This window comes from Malus domestica, chromosome 15 (genome assembly GCF_042453785.1).
Source record: "Malus domestica chromosome 15, GDT2T_hap1".
NCBI lineage: Eukaryota > Viridiplantae > Streptophyta > Magnoliopsida > Rosales > Rosaceae > Malus > Malus domestica.
The window spans coordinates 16,602,749-16,614,301 of NC_091675.1; the positions used below are offsets into that span (position 1 = coordinate 16,602,749).

The following is an 11,553-nucleotide window of genomic DNA, read 5'->3' on the forward strand; positions in this document are numbered from 1 at the left end:
AAGATTTCAAGCAAAGCGAAAAATGCTAGCACTCAACACATTAGCGTAAGCATTGAACAAGATCGAGAGGAGCCTAAATCCACCCCTCAAACGCCAATTTTCAATAGGATGAAACGTTTAAGACCCAGAACGTTACCCCTTGATCACATTGGTGGTCAAAACCGAACCTCCGTCTTCAAGAGGCTTAACAGGCCAACATCTCGAAGCTCTATTTTTGAAAGGTTGTCAAAACCTAATAAGCAAAGCACCACGGCTAGCTCTCATCCTCGTCAATCAGCTTTGGAAAGACTTGAAGACAACATGAAGTTTTCTGGAAATAGGGAAACAACGTCAAAGGAAGAAAAGCTTGACAGGCTAGCAGGAAAAGGCGATATTCGAAGCTCGATTCCTTCAAGGATGAAGCGTCAAGCAATCTTGGAGGTTGACGCAAATGGACCACTGATAGTAAGAAGGCGCACCATCATCCATACTGGACAATCTGCATACCAACAAACCCAAGAGGATGACACTAAAGAGGAAGTCCAAGATGTCTTCCATATCACGATCCAAGAAGGCAAAGAAGACAAAACCCCTGAAGAAGATGTCACTGCTGCACCACCACAACTTGAGGATGGGGGGCAAGCCACGGTTGACGATCTTAAGGAGCTTAACTTGGGCACAAAAGAGGAGCAAAAACCTATCTTTGTAAGTGCACTGCTAAGAACAGACGAGATAGATGAGTACTACCAACTGCTATCAGAGTACAAAGACGTCTTTGCCTGGACTTACAAAGAAATGCCCGGCCTTGACCCTGTCATCGATGTGCATCATCTTGCAGTCAAGCCTGGAACACGACCAATAAAGCAAACTCAAAGGCGATATCGATCCGAGCTCATTCCACAAATCGAGGCAGAGATTGACAAGCTAATCGAAGCAGGATTCATTCGAGAGGTGCAATACCCAAGTGGATCTCCAACATCGTCATCGTCCTTAAGAAATCTGGACAAATACGTGTTTGCGTAGACTTCCGGGACCTCAACGACGCTTGTCCGAATGACGACTTCCCCTTGCCAATCATCGAAATCATGGTGGATGCAACCACTGGCCATGAAGCATTGTCATTCATGGACGGCTCTTCTGGATACAATCAAATTTGTATGGCTCTCGAAGACGAGGAACTAACAGCATTCCGCACTCCAAAAGGTATCTACTGTAACAAGGTGATGCCCTTTGGCCTAAAGAACGCTGGAGCTACATATCAACGAGCAATGCAGAAAATCTTCAATGACATGCTACACAAGAACGTAGAATGTTATGTGGATGATGTGGTGGTCAAAACAAAGAAAAGATCAGATCACTTGAAGGATTTGCGACTAGTGTTCGAAAGGCTGCGAAAATACAACCTCAAGATGAACCCGTTAAAATGTGCGCTTAGCGTCACCTCCGGAAAGTTCCTCGGCTTCGTTGTCAAGCACCGTGGTATTGAAGTGGACCAATCAAAAATCAAGGCCATTCAAAGCATGCCTGAGCCAAGAAACCTGCACGAGCTGAAAAGTCTACAAGGACGGCTTGCCTTTATCAGACGCTTCATCTCTAACCTTGCAGGGCGTTGTCAACCGTTCAGCCGACTCATGAAGAAGGATGTTCTGTTTGTATGGGACGAAGCATGCCACAATGCTTTTGAAAGCATAAAAAAGTATTTGTCAAGTCCACCTGTCTTGGGGGCGCATGTGCCCGGGAAACCACTCATATTGTATATCGCCGCTCAAGAAAGTTCAGTTGGAGCACTATTGGCGCAAGAGAATGAATCCCAGAAAGAATGAGCGCTTTACTACCTCAGTCGAACCCTCACAGGCGCCGAGTTGAACTACTCCCCAATAGAAAAGATGTGCCTTGCCTTGGTGTTCGCCATCCAGAAACTCAGGCATTACATGCACGCGTACACCATCCACTTGGTTGCAAAAGCTGACCCGGTCAAATACGTCATGTCCAAACCCATCTTGACAGGGCGACTCGCTAAATGGGCGTTGCTTCTTAACCAATATGAGATCATCTACGTCCCAGCTAAAGTCGTAAAGGGACAAGCGCTGGCAGACTTTCTTACCGATCACCCAATCCCAGCTGATTGGAAAATCTCAGACGACTTGCCTGACGAGGAAGTGTTCTACATCGACATCTTCCCGACATGGACGATGTTCTTCGACGGATCTGCACGAGCAGACGGAGCGGGGGTAGGAGTAGTATTCATGTCGCCACAAAGGCATATATTACCTTATTCCTTTCAACTAAGCGAATTATGCTCCAACAATGTCGCTGAGTACCAAGCACTGATCATCGGACTCCAAATGGCGATCAATATGGGAATCACAGCCCTTGAGATATTTGGCGACTCCAAGCTCATAATCAATCAACTCTTAACTGAATATGAGGTGAAGAAAGATGATCTCATCCCATACTTTCGGCTGGCAACTCAATTGCTACAAGAGTTTGAGACTGTGACACTAGAGCATGTGCCAAGAAAAGAAAATCAAATGGCAGACGCTCTTGCCAACCTAGCCTTAAGCATGACATTAGGAGAAGATGAAGCTGCAGACGTGCCAGTCTGCCAAAGATGGGTGATCCCCCTCGTTACTGAAATGCTACTAGATGATACAAATGTCATCTCAGTACTTCCAGTCGATGTTGAAGAGTGGAGACAACCGCTGATCGATTACTTAAAGCATGGAAAACTTCCAGATGATCCTAGACACCGCTCCGAAATACGTCGACGAGCACCCCGCTTCCTCTATTACAAAGAAACACTCTACCGACGCTCTTTCGAATGAGTACTTCTGAGATGCCTAGGTAAGGAAGAAGTTAATCAAGCCATGGAAGAAGCACACTCAGGCGTATGCGGAGCGCATCAATCTAGACCAAAGCTACATTTCCAGCTCAAAAGAATGGGCTACTACTGGCCAAGCATGGTGAAGGACTGCTTGGAATATGCCAAAAGGTGCCAAGCCTGCCAATTCCACGCAAACTTCATACACCAACCACCTGAGCCATTACACCCTACAGCTGCTTCATGGCCATTCAATGCATGGGGATTGGACGTCGTAGGACCAATTACTCCAAAATCATCTGCAGGAGAAGCTTACATCCTAGCTGCAACATATTACTTCTCCAAATGGGCTGAAGCCATACCACTAAGGGAAGTAAAGAAGGAAACTGTCGTCCGTTTCATCAAGGAGCACATCATCCACCGATATGGGGTGCCTCGCTACATCATCACTGACAACGGAAAGCAATTCTCCAACCGACTCGTGGATGAGCTATGTGAGAAATACAAGTTCAAGCAGCATAAGTCTTCCATGTATCATGCCCCGGCCAACGGTCTTGCAGAAGCATTCAACAAAACATTGTGCAATCTCTTAAAGAAGGTGATCGGTCGAACAAAAAGAGACTGGCATGAAAGAATAAGTAAAGCACTTTGGGCATATCGGACGACACATAGGACTCCTACCCAAGCTATGCCTTATTCTCTTGTATATGGCGTGGAAGCTGTTCTACCGCTCGAAAGTCAAATCCCCTCACTGAGAATGGCTATACAAGAATGCTTGACTGAGAAGGAGAATGCAAAGTTGCGCCTTCAAGAGTTGGAAGCACTCGACGAAAGAAGGCTCGAAGCTCAACAACACTTGGAATGCTACCAAGCACGGCTATCCAAGGCATTCAACAAGAAGGTCCGCCCAAGGTCTTTCCAAACTGGAGATCTCGTCCTCGCATTGCGTAGGCCTATCGTCACAACTCACAAGACGAAAAGCAAGTTCACATCAAAGTGGGATGGACCATACGTAATACAAAAGGTTTACACCAACGGCGCCTACTTAATCATGGCAGAAGACGGCTTGAAGATTGGCCCTATCAATGGAAGATTCTTGAAGCGCTACTACCCCTAAAAGGTGACAACCAAAGCTCCTGGCCCGCAAGAGCATAAACTGTGTACGGCAAAATCATCAGAAAAAAAAATGCATTTGAACTACGTTATGACTTGATCTCTTCTTTGGAGGGGTACGTAGGCAGCTCGAATGTTCAAGTTTTCGAGTTCAGTCACATCAAAATATAAATAAATGTTTTATTAAAGAAAGTCAATTTTATTAAAAAAAAATGATGATGAATACATATGTTTATGTATTAAAAAAAAAAACAACAACAACAACAACAAAAATTAGATATAATATATTTTGTTTTTATATGTTGAAATGTCCACTTAAAAGCCAGAATGAACAATCTCAATCAAATTCTACAACAGGCCTAGGTCCAGCTATCGCCAAGCTCACCAAATGCCATGGGCCAGCCCAGTGCCATCATCATCTTCATCTCAATCGATGCAGCCGGATACCACTAGCCCAAATCCAGGCCCAGCTCTCAAAAAATTGCTCCGTCCGAGATGGGGATCCTAATGCGATCGCTGGTGGCAAATCGACCCAGGCCCAACTCAAAATCCATTAGTCATCAAGGAAGAGCTCACCGCCCCCTTCGACTTCCATCGCTTCCTCAATCAACGGCCCTCTCCTCGCTCGATGGGAGTCCTCGATAATAATGTAGGCAAGCTTCTGTAATTCCCAGCGGACTCAGGTTTTAGTGATGATTCCAAGGGCAATTCATAGTCGGAGGCCGAGGGTACCAGAAGATTTTGACCTCAATTGGGTCTGATTCCAGCAAGAGTGGAGTCTCCGGCGCTGTATCCGACCCGGCTCGACCTCTGGTCCTGGTTGACTCACAAGAAACCGGCGAACTCACCAAAGCCCAACACCGTCTTCTCTTCCTCCTCATCTTCTTCTTCCTGCTCTCAATCTGCTGCTTCTACCTTCACCGTCAATCAGACCAAAGTCAAACAAATCTCATGGAAACCTAGAGCTTTCGTGTACGAAGGTCTGCTGACAGACGTCGAATGCGATCACTTGATCTTCATCGCGAAATCGGAGCTGAAGAGATCCGCCGTCGTCGGCAACTTGTTCGGTCAGAGCAAGCTCATCGAGGTCCATACCAGTTCCGGAAGGTTCGTTCCCAAGGCCAAGGATCCCGTTGATGCTGATAAGGATTTGAAACGAATGAAGACGAATTTCGAGGAGCTGTGTGATGAAGATAAGATCTTGGTGTTCTTCAAGAAGCTTTTGAATGAATGGAACCAGGAGCTGGGCGAAAAGTGCCGGATACAGGAGCATGATTTTTAGAAACTTCGTGAAGACTCGTACGCCGACTCAGGTGGCGAGTCATGCTCAGAAGTACTTTCTCCGGCGCAACCACCACTCTCAACCGTCGTCTCCGTCAGTCTTCCAGAAGAAACCGAACGGATGCAAAGGCCCACGACGTTGCTGCACAGCGCTTCCGTCGTCATATCTCCGTCAAAAATCTGAGTCCCGACCTCCCCAAAGTCGAGCAATTTTGTTCAAGTAATCTGAGATTTATCTTCTGTTTAGATCAAATCAGAAGTAGATCTTATCTGGGTTTTATCTGAAAAAGCAAAGTTTGGTGAATCTTGAAGCAATCCAAGTGTTGCAAACTCTTTGAATTTTCAAGAAATTAAGATTAGCACAAAAGAATCAGATATGAGTAGTCTTTTATACAAATACAATCCTAATTTTAAGGCCTCAGAGGGAGAGCTGAGGAAGAACCACACTGCGGAGTTCATGGATTCCAATATTTTCCAACAGCAGCGTCTGCAGCAGCAGCAGCCCGGCAGCCTTCCTCATTTCTGTTGCAAATCAGTAGAAGAACATAGATTCAAGCAATCTTGTTCCTTCCAAGAATCTGCTAATCCATTAGCAACGAAATGTGGGGCCATAAAGCTAAATACAAAAAAAAAAAAAATAGCTCACTCGAAGACCCGGAAATTCTTCTGAAGAATCAATCTTTGGGAAGCAATTTTGGATCACTTGGTGAAGTTGATTATGGGTGGGTTTCAGATTAGAGCCTTGTGTTTCTGTGTCCTCCTACTTGTGTTCAAAACCTGCATAGCCGACGAACAACACAAAGATCGAATCTATCCCGGGTTCCAGGCATCTTAGGTGGACTGAAGTGATTATGTGGGGCTGTTCCTGCTATCGAACAACTCGGCGTTCGCCTTAGGGTTCTACCAAGCGCTGGATGTCAAGTTGTATTTACTTGTGATTATTCACTTGGGTACTGATAAAGTGGTCTGGACTGCTAACAGAGGCAAACTGATTTCCAAGTCCGCTAAGTTCGTTTTTGATAAAAATGGGAGTGCCTACTTGAGAGGCAGTGATAGTGTGGCCTGGTCTACAAACACAACAGGATAGGTAGCTTCAGCCATGGAATTGCAGGATTCAGGAAACTTGGTGTTGCTTGGAGACAAAGGAAGCATTCTTTGGCAGAGTTTTAGCCATCCCACGGACACTCTCTTACCTGGCCAAGAGTTCTTGCAAGGAATGCAGCTCAAAAGTTTTCGCAACTCCGATAACGTGTTTCACTATCTTGAAATTCAGTCAGGGGATCTGGTCTTGTATACAGGATACGAACCTCCTCAAATCTATTGGTCCTTGGCGGTTGGCAGCAGGCGAAGTGAGAGAGAAGGAAGAAGCTCAGGCTCTCCAAGGATCAATCCCCGCTGTCTCTGCGACATCCAGCCCAACCCCTCTTCACCATTAGAGCTCCACATTCGAGATGCTGGAAAGTGGTGCCAACTCTGTCGCCGCGTCGTCTGAATCTCCACCAAACCCCACCTGCTGCACATGGTGCGCACACCCGGAGCAAGTTGGGCTGCGCTCTCGGCATCGATTCCTTCCACCGCAGCGCCTGGCCTCCCTTGAGCTCGTCATTATGACCACCATGATAGCAAAGAACTTCAATAAACCGTCATCAAACGACTAGCCGGTAGTGAAGCTCAATGCCTTGCATTCTACCTCAAGCTCCAGCTGTTTCTGCACCTCCGCCATGGCTGCTGCCTTTGAATGAGATTGACAAAACCAAAGTTTGTCAACTCACACCCAAAGGCCTTCTCTCCGTCCATGACAAACAACAACGAAGAACTTCAATAAACCGCCGTCAAACGATTAGCCGGTCATGAAGCCTCGACTGCAGCTCACCGTCCGTCGAGTTCCATCCCTACAAAGCACCATATATAAAGAAAAAAAAAGGTTTTCAAATGGTGACCAACCACCAAAAGCAAAGAAAAGAAGTGATTGACAGGCACCATCCAAAAGGAAATGATAAAAAAAAAAGAAAAAAACAAGAAAGACAGGTCATGGTGTATGCTACTATTAGCAAGTATGAAAAAGGAAATAGGTGGTTGAGACAGAATAATTGAAAGGAAGAAAGCAGGGGGAAGACGACGAATTTCCGTCTAAAAATAGGGAGTAAAAGAATAGTGCGCATCAGGTACCATCTAAATAAAATAAAATAAAATAAAATAAAAAGGAGTAACACATCTTAGTCAGATATATGTTTTAGCACAACATACTGAATAAAATAAAGCATGTCCATTGATATCTCTAGGAAATTACAAATGCGTAAAAAAAAGAAAAAAAAAAGTCAAATCAAATTTACAGGAAGGGATCTTCAAGGATGATCAGGTGGCGCCTCATCACTCGGCGGAGCTCCAGAAAGACGAAGCACCAGAGATTGATTATCCGGAGCTTCAACACTTGGTGAAGCGCCAGAGGACGAAGGCAGAAGTTGCCGCTGGAGTAACGTCACAAACCTCTGATGATCACTCTGAATTCGAACTTCGAACTCCTGCAGTTGGTCAAGTTTCCTCTTCATGCTTGTTGAGTAATTAGTTGCGAGCATGTGCAACTCTTTATTCTCGTGCCTAAGCACTCTGACCTCTTGCCGAAGACTGGCCACCTCAGCCATCAACGACTCAACCTGACGAGATCGAGCAAGAAGGCGTTGGCCCATGTTTGAAACTGAACCTGCACATCGGACGCTGTAGGCCAGAGAGTCATGAACAGCCAGCTCGTCGGACCGCCTGGAAAGTATCCTAGTGTCTCTAGGAGTAAGAAGATTTCTGGCCACCACCGAAGCGGTTGTATCGTTTATCATCATAAAATCCCCAACTGTAAGAGGACCATTGGGAGATACGAAGGACGGCTGCCAAATGTTGTTTGAAGAAGATATGTCACTATCTTCCCCGACATTCAAGTTAAGACGACGGTCAAAAGGGCAAGACATTTTCGAAGGTGTGAAGAAAAAGAAGAAGTCGGACAAATCAAGTTCTTAGAAGTGCAAGTAGGGAGCTTCTACAGGCGAAAAATTCAAGTGTGCTTTGGAATGTGATTCGTGCCTCTCTGTTAAAATCAGCACTCAACGGAGCTTCAGAAATTGAAGACGCGAGTTCAGAAATCGAAGACGCAAGCTCAGAGATCGAAGAGACGTCTGCTTTCTCAAAAGCTGGGCTGCTCAGAAACCACGGGCCGATCTCAGATATCAAAGAGGCGCCAGTCTTTTTTTTCAGCCTCGTCAGCATCTATCACATGCACACTCAGCTTTGCGAAAATCATGGATAATTTGTCGAAGCGCCGATCTCAGATATCGAAGAGGCGCCAGTCTTTTTTAGCCTCGTCAGCACCTGTCACATGCACACTTAGCTTTGCGGAAATTACGGGCAATTTGTCGAAGATTTCTAATGAAGAAGAAAGCGCGTGGAGCCATACTGATCAATCACTCAATGGTTGCCAACACGAGTGAAAGAATAGTACCTCTACAGGTATTAAAGAACTTCCTATAACTGTCCACCTTCACCGTCCATAGTAAGGCAGACCTCAAAAAATGCCCAACCCTTCCTCATTTCCGAGAGTACACTCTCAGCAGAGCCTCTCAAAATACCCAGTTTTCTTCCTCTCCTGGAGTACCTCTGCAAACAAATGACACCAAAGCAAAAGTATCTCATATCACCAGGGTAGAAAGCAAGAGTATCTCATATCATGCTTTCTCCCTGTCCTTTCCTTTGTCCTTGTTCTTACCTGCAAAGACAAGGATAAAGAAAGCAATATGTCGGAACCTCCACTCAAACTCCGGGCAAGGAACCGACTACCGGGAACCTTTGCCTGGTTGCTTACCTGGCTTTGCTCTTGAGTACTCGTCTTCAGTTGCTGATGTACTTCCGAAGAAGATGCCATATTTGCCCGGAGAACAGATAAGGCAAGTGAAAATGATACCTTGAAGCATATGGAGACAACGTGCTGATTTCATTCAAGATCAAGTCTCCCCTTCCTTGCATAATCAACCAACCCAGCAGAAGGAGTCTGAGTTGAATCCAAGAGCTCGAGAAGTTTCAACAAACATATTGGCGGCACCATCGTCGAAGAACAAAGCCTCGCTGTGCAATGCTGTCAAATCGCCACCACTTCTTCGAAAGCAAGAGTATGTCATATCATGCTTTCTCCCTATTCTTTTCTTTGTCCTTGTTTTTACCTGTGGGACAAGGAGAAAGAAAGCAATCAGACAACACTTGGTATCAAACTTCTGATCTGGAAACAACTGTTTGGAACCCTTCCCTGATTGCTTACCTAGCACTGCTCTCGAAGTACCCATTGTTTCAACATCTTATGCTTTTAGAGAAAATACCACATCTGCCTGAAGAACAGATAAGGCAAGGGAAAATGATACATTGAAACATGTAGAGACAAGCACAACAAAACACGAGTCGATACATCCGTTACTTCTTCAAAATCAAAAGTATCTCATATCATTAGGGTTGCAATCACTCTGGGTTTGGTGGACCTGTTTCGACCCTCAAATTCTTGGGTCGACCTGCTCGACGTTGTGAGCTACACGTGCCGATTTACCACCCTTGAATCAAATCCTTAAAGATTAAGTCACCAACTGGAAGAAGCGCCCATCACTCTTGAAGATCATACCGTTGACCAAACTGCTCAGGGTTCATGTGAAAATGCTGCGAACTTCCTTGATCTTTCAAAGCAGGCATGTCCTGAAACTGCTCGTGGTCATGTTTAAGTTCGAGATCAAGCCTTGACAACCTTTAAAGAAATTACAAGTCTGATTCAAGATCAAGTGTCTATCACCTTTGAATCAAATCCAGCTCAAGATTAAGTCTGTTGAAAGTCCATTGGAGGAAACCAGAAAACCCTCCAACTCAATTCAAGAATAAGCTGTGGAAAGTCAACAATTGGAGGAAACCAGAAAATCCTCCAGCCCAGTTCAAGAATAAGCCTGTGGAAAGTCAACAATTGGAGGAAACCAGAAAATCCTCCGAACCAGTTCAAGATCAAAGCTGTGGAAAGTCAATAAGCGCAACAAAATACGTGCCGATTCACCCACTACCAAAGCAAAAGATCATATACCACATGAAGCTCCTTATGGTCCAATTTCAACCTTCAAGATCAAGCCTCAACGGCCTTTGAAAAAATTTCAAACAAAGTTCAAGATCAAGCCCCAACGGCCCTTGAAGAAATCACCAACCCAGTTCAAGATCAAGCCTCAACGGCCCTTGGATCAGCATCCGCAGTAAGGGACTTCAAAACGCATCTTCTACACGTGACAAGCACATGTATACAACGCGTCTTGAAGTGGGGGCATTTGTAGACATCAAAATTTCGGTAAAATAAATGTTGATCAATAATTAAAATTTCAATGTTTATGTGTCACATAAATTTTACACATAGCATGTGACTAAACGAAAAATCAAAATAAATCGGAAAAGTCATCAAACAGGACACGTGTCAACACCTGGCAGAAATGATTTATTTCATCTAATTATTTAAATCCAAAAAAATCAAGTTTTGGAATTCTATAAATATGAGGCCAAGGCATTCATTTTGGGAGACCAATTCATAACCAATTCACCTCATACCACAACCTTGAAGCTTTGAAACTCAAAAGCTCCCAAGCAAATCCCGAAGGATCAAGAGAGCTCTCTTCGTTATTCGTCAAATCCTCATTCAAAATCAAGCCCCAACGGCCCTTGAAGAACTTCCGCTGATTCAAGATCAAGCCCCGACGGCCCTTGAAGAAAGTGTCCATCGTTCATCCCTAGATCAAGCCCCGACGGCCCTTTGGATCCACGACGTCAACAAATCTGCACAACTGTTTATCCCAAGATCAAGCCCCGACGGCCCTTTGGACCAACAACATCAAATCCACCCATTGCAAAGATAGAATCAGAGGCTAAATTTGTAGAAGAGATTGTAACCCCTAAATCATCAATACAAATATTATTTTGTACACGTGTTTCTTGTCTCGTTCATCGCAGGAATTTCCGTGATTACAAGTCTATTTAAACAAATACACTAAAGAAAGAAAAGAAAAGAAAACTTAGTTAAGACTTGGAGATTGCTTGCATATGTACACTTGAACTTTTATTGATATATAGAATGTTTACAAATAGAAGTGTTTACAAAGAAGTGTTTATGAATGATGCTAGGAAAGTTTCAGATGCTTGAGTGTATGAAGATTGAAATACGGTGTGTATCTGGTGTGTTTACAATAAATGGAACTCCTCTTATATACACTAAGTGAGAATACTATGATATATAAAAAAATTAAAATTCTTTACAAATGAATGGTGTAGACGGATCCTTGGTACTAGTCATTAGTCACTTTACTTCTACT

The 11,553-nt window shown here is 44.4% G+C and overlaps 1 protein-coding gene across 1 annotated transcript in view; it reads left to right on the plus strand.

Annotated features, from left to right (window-relative positions):
* LOC103430881 (CRM-domain containing factor CFM3, chloroplastic/mitochondrial) overlaps positions 1 to 11,553 on the plus strand; it is a 39,674-nt gene that overhangs the window by 21,756 nt on the left and 6,365 nt on the right. The gene's annotated exons all lie outside the window — the stretch shown is intronic.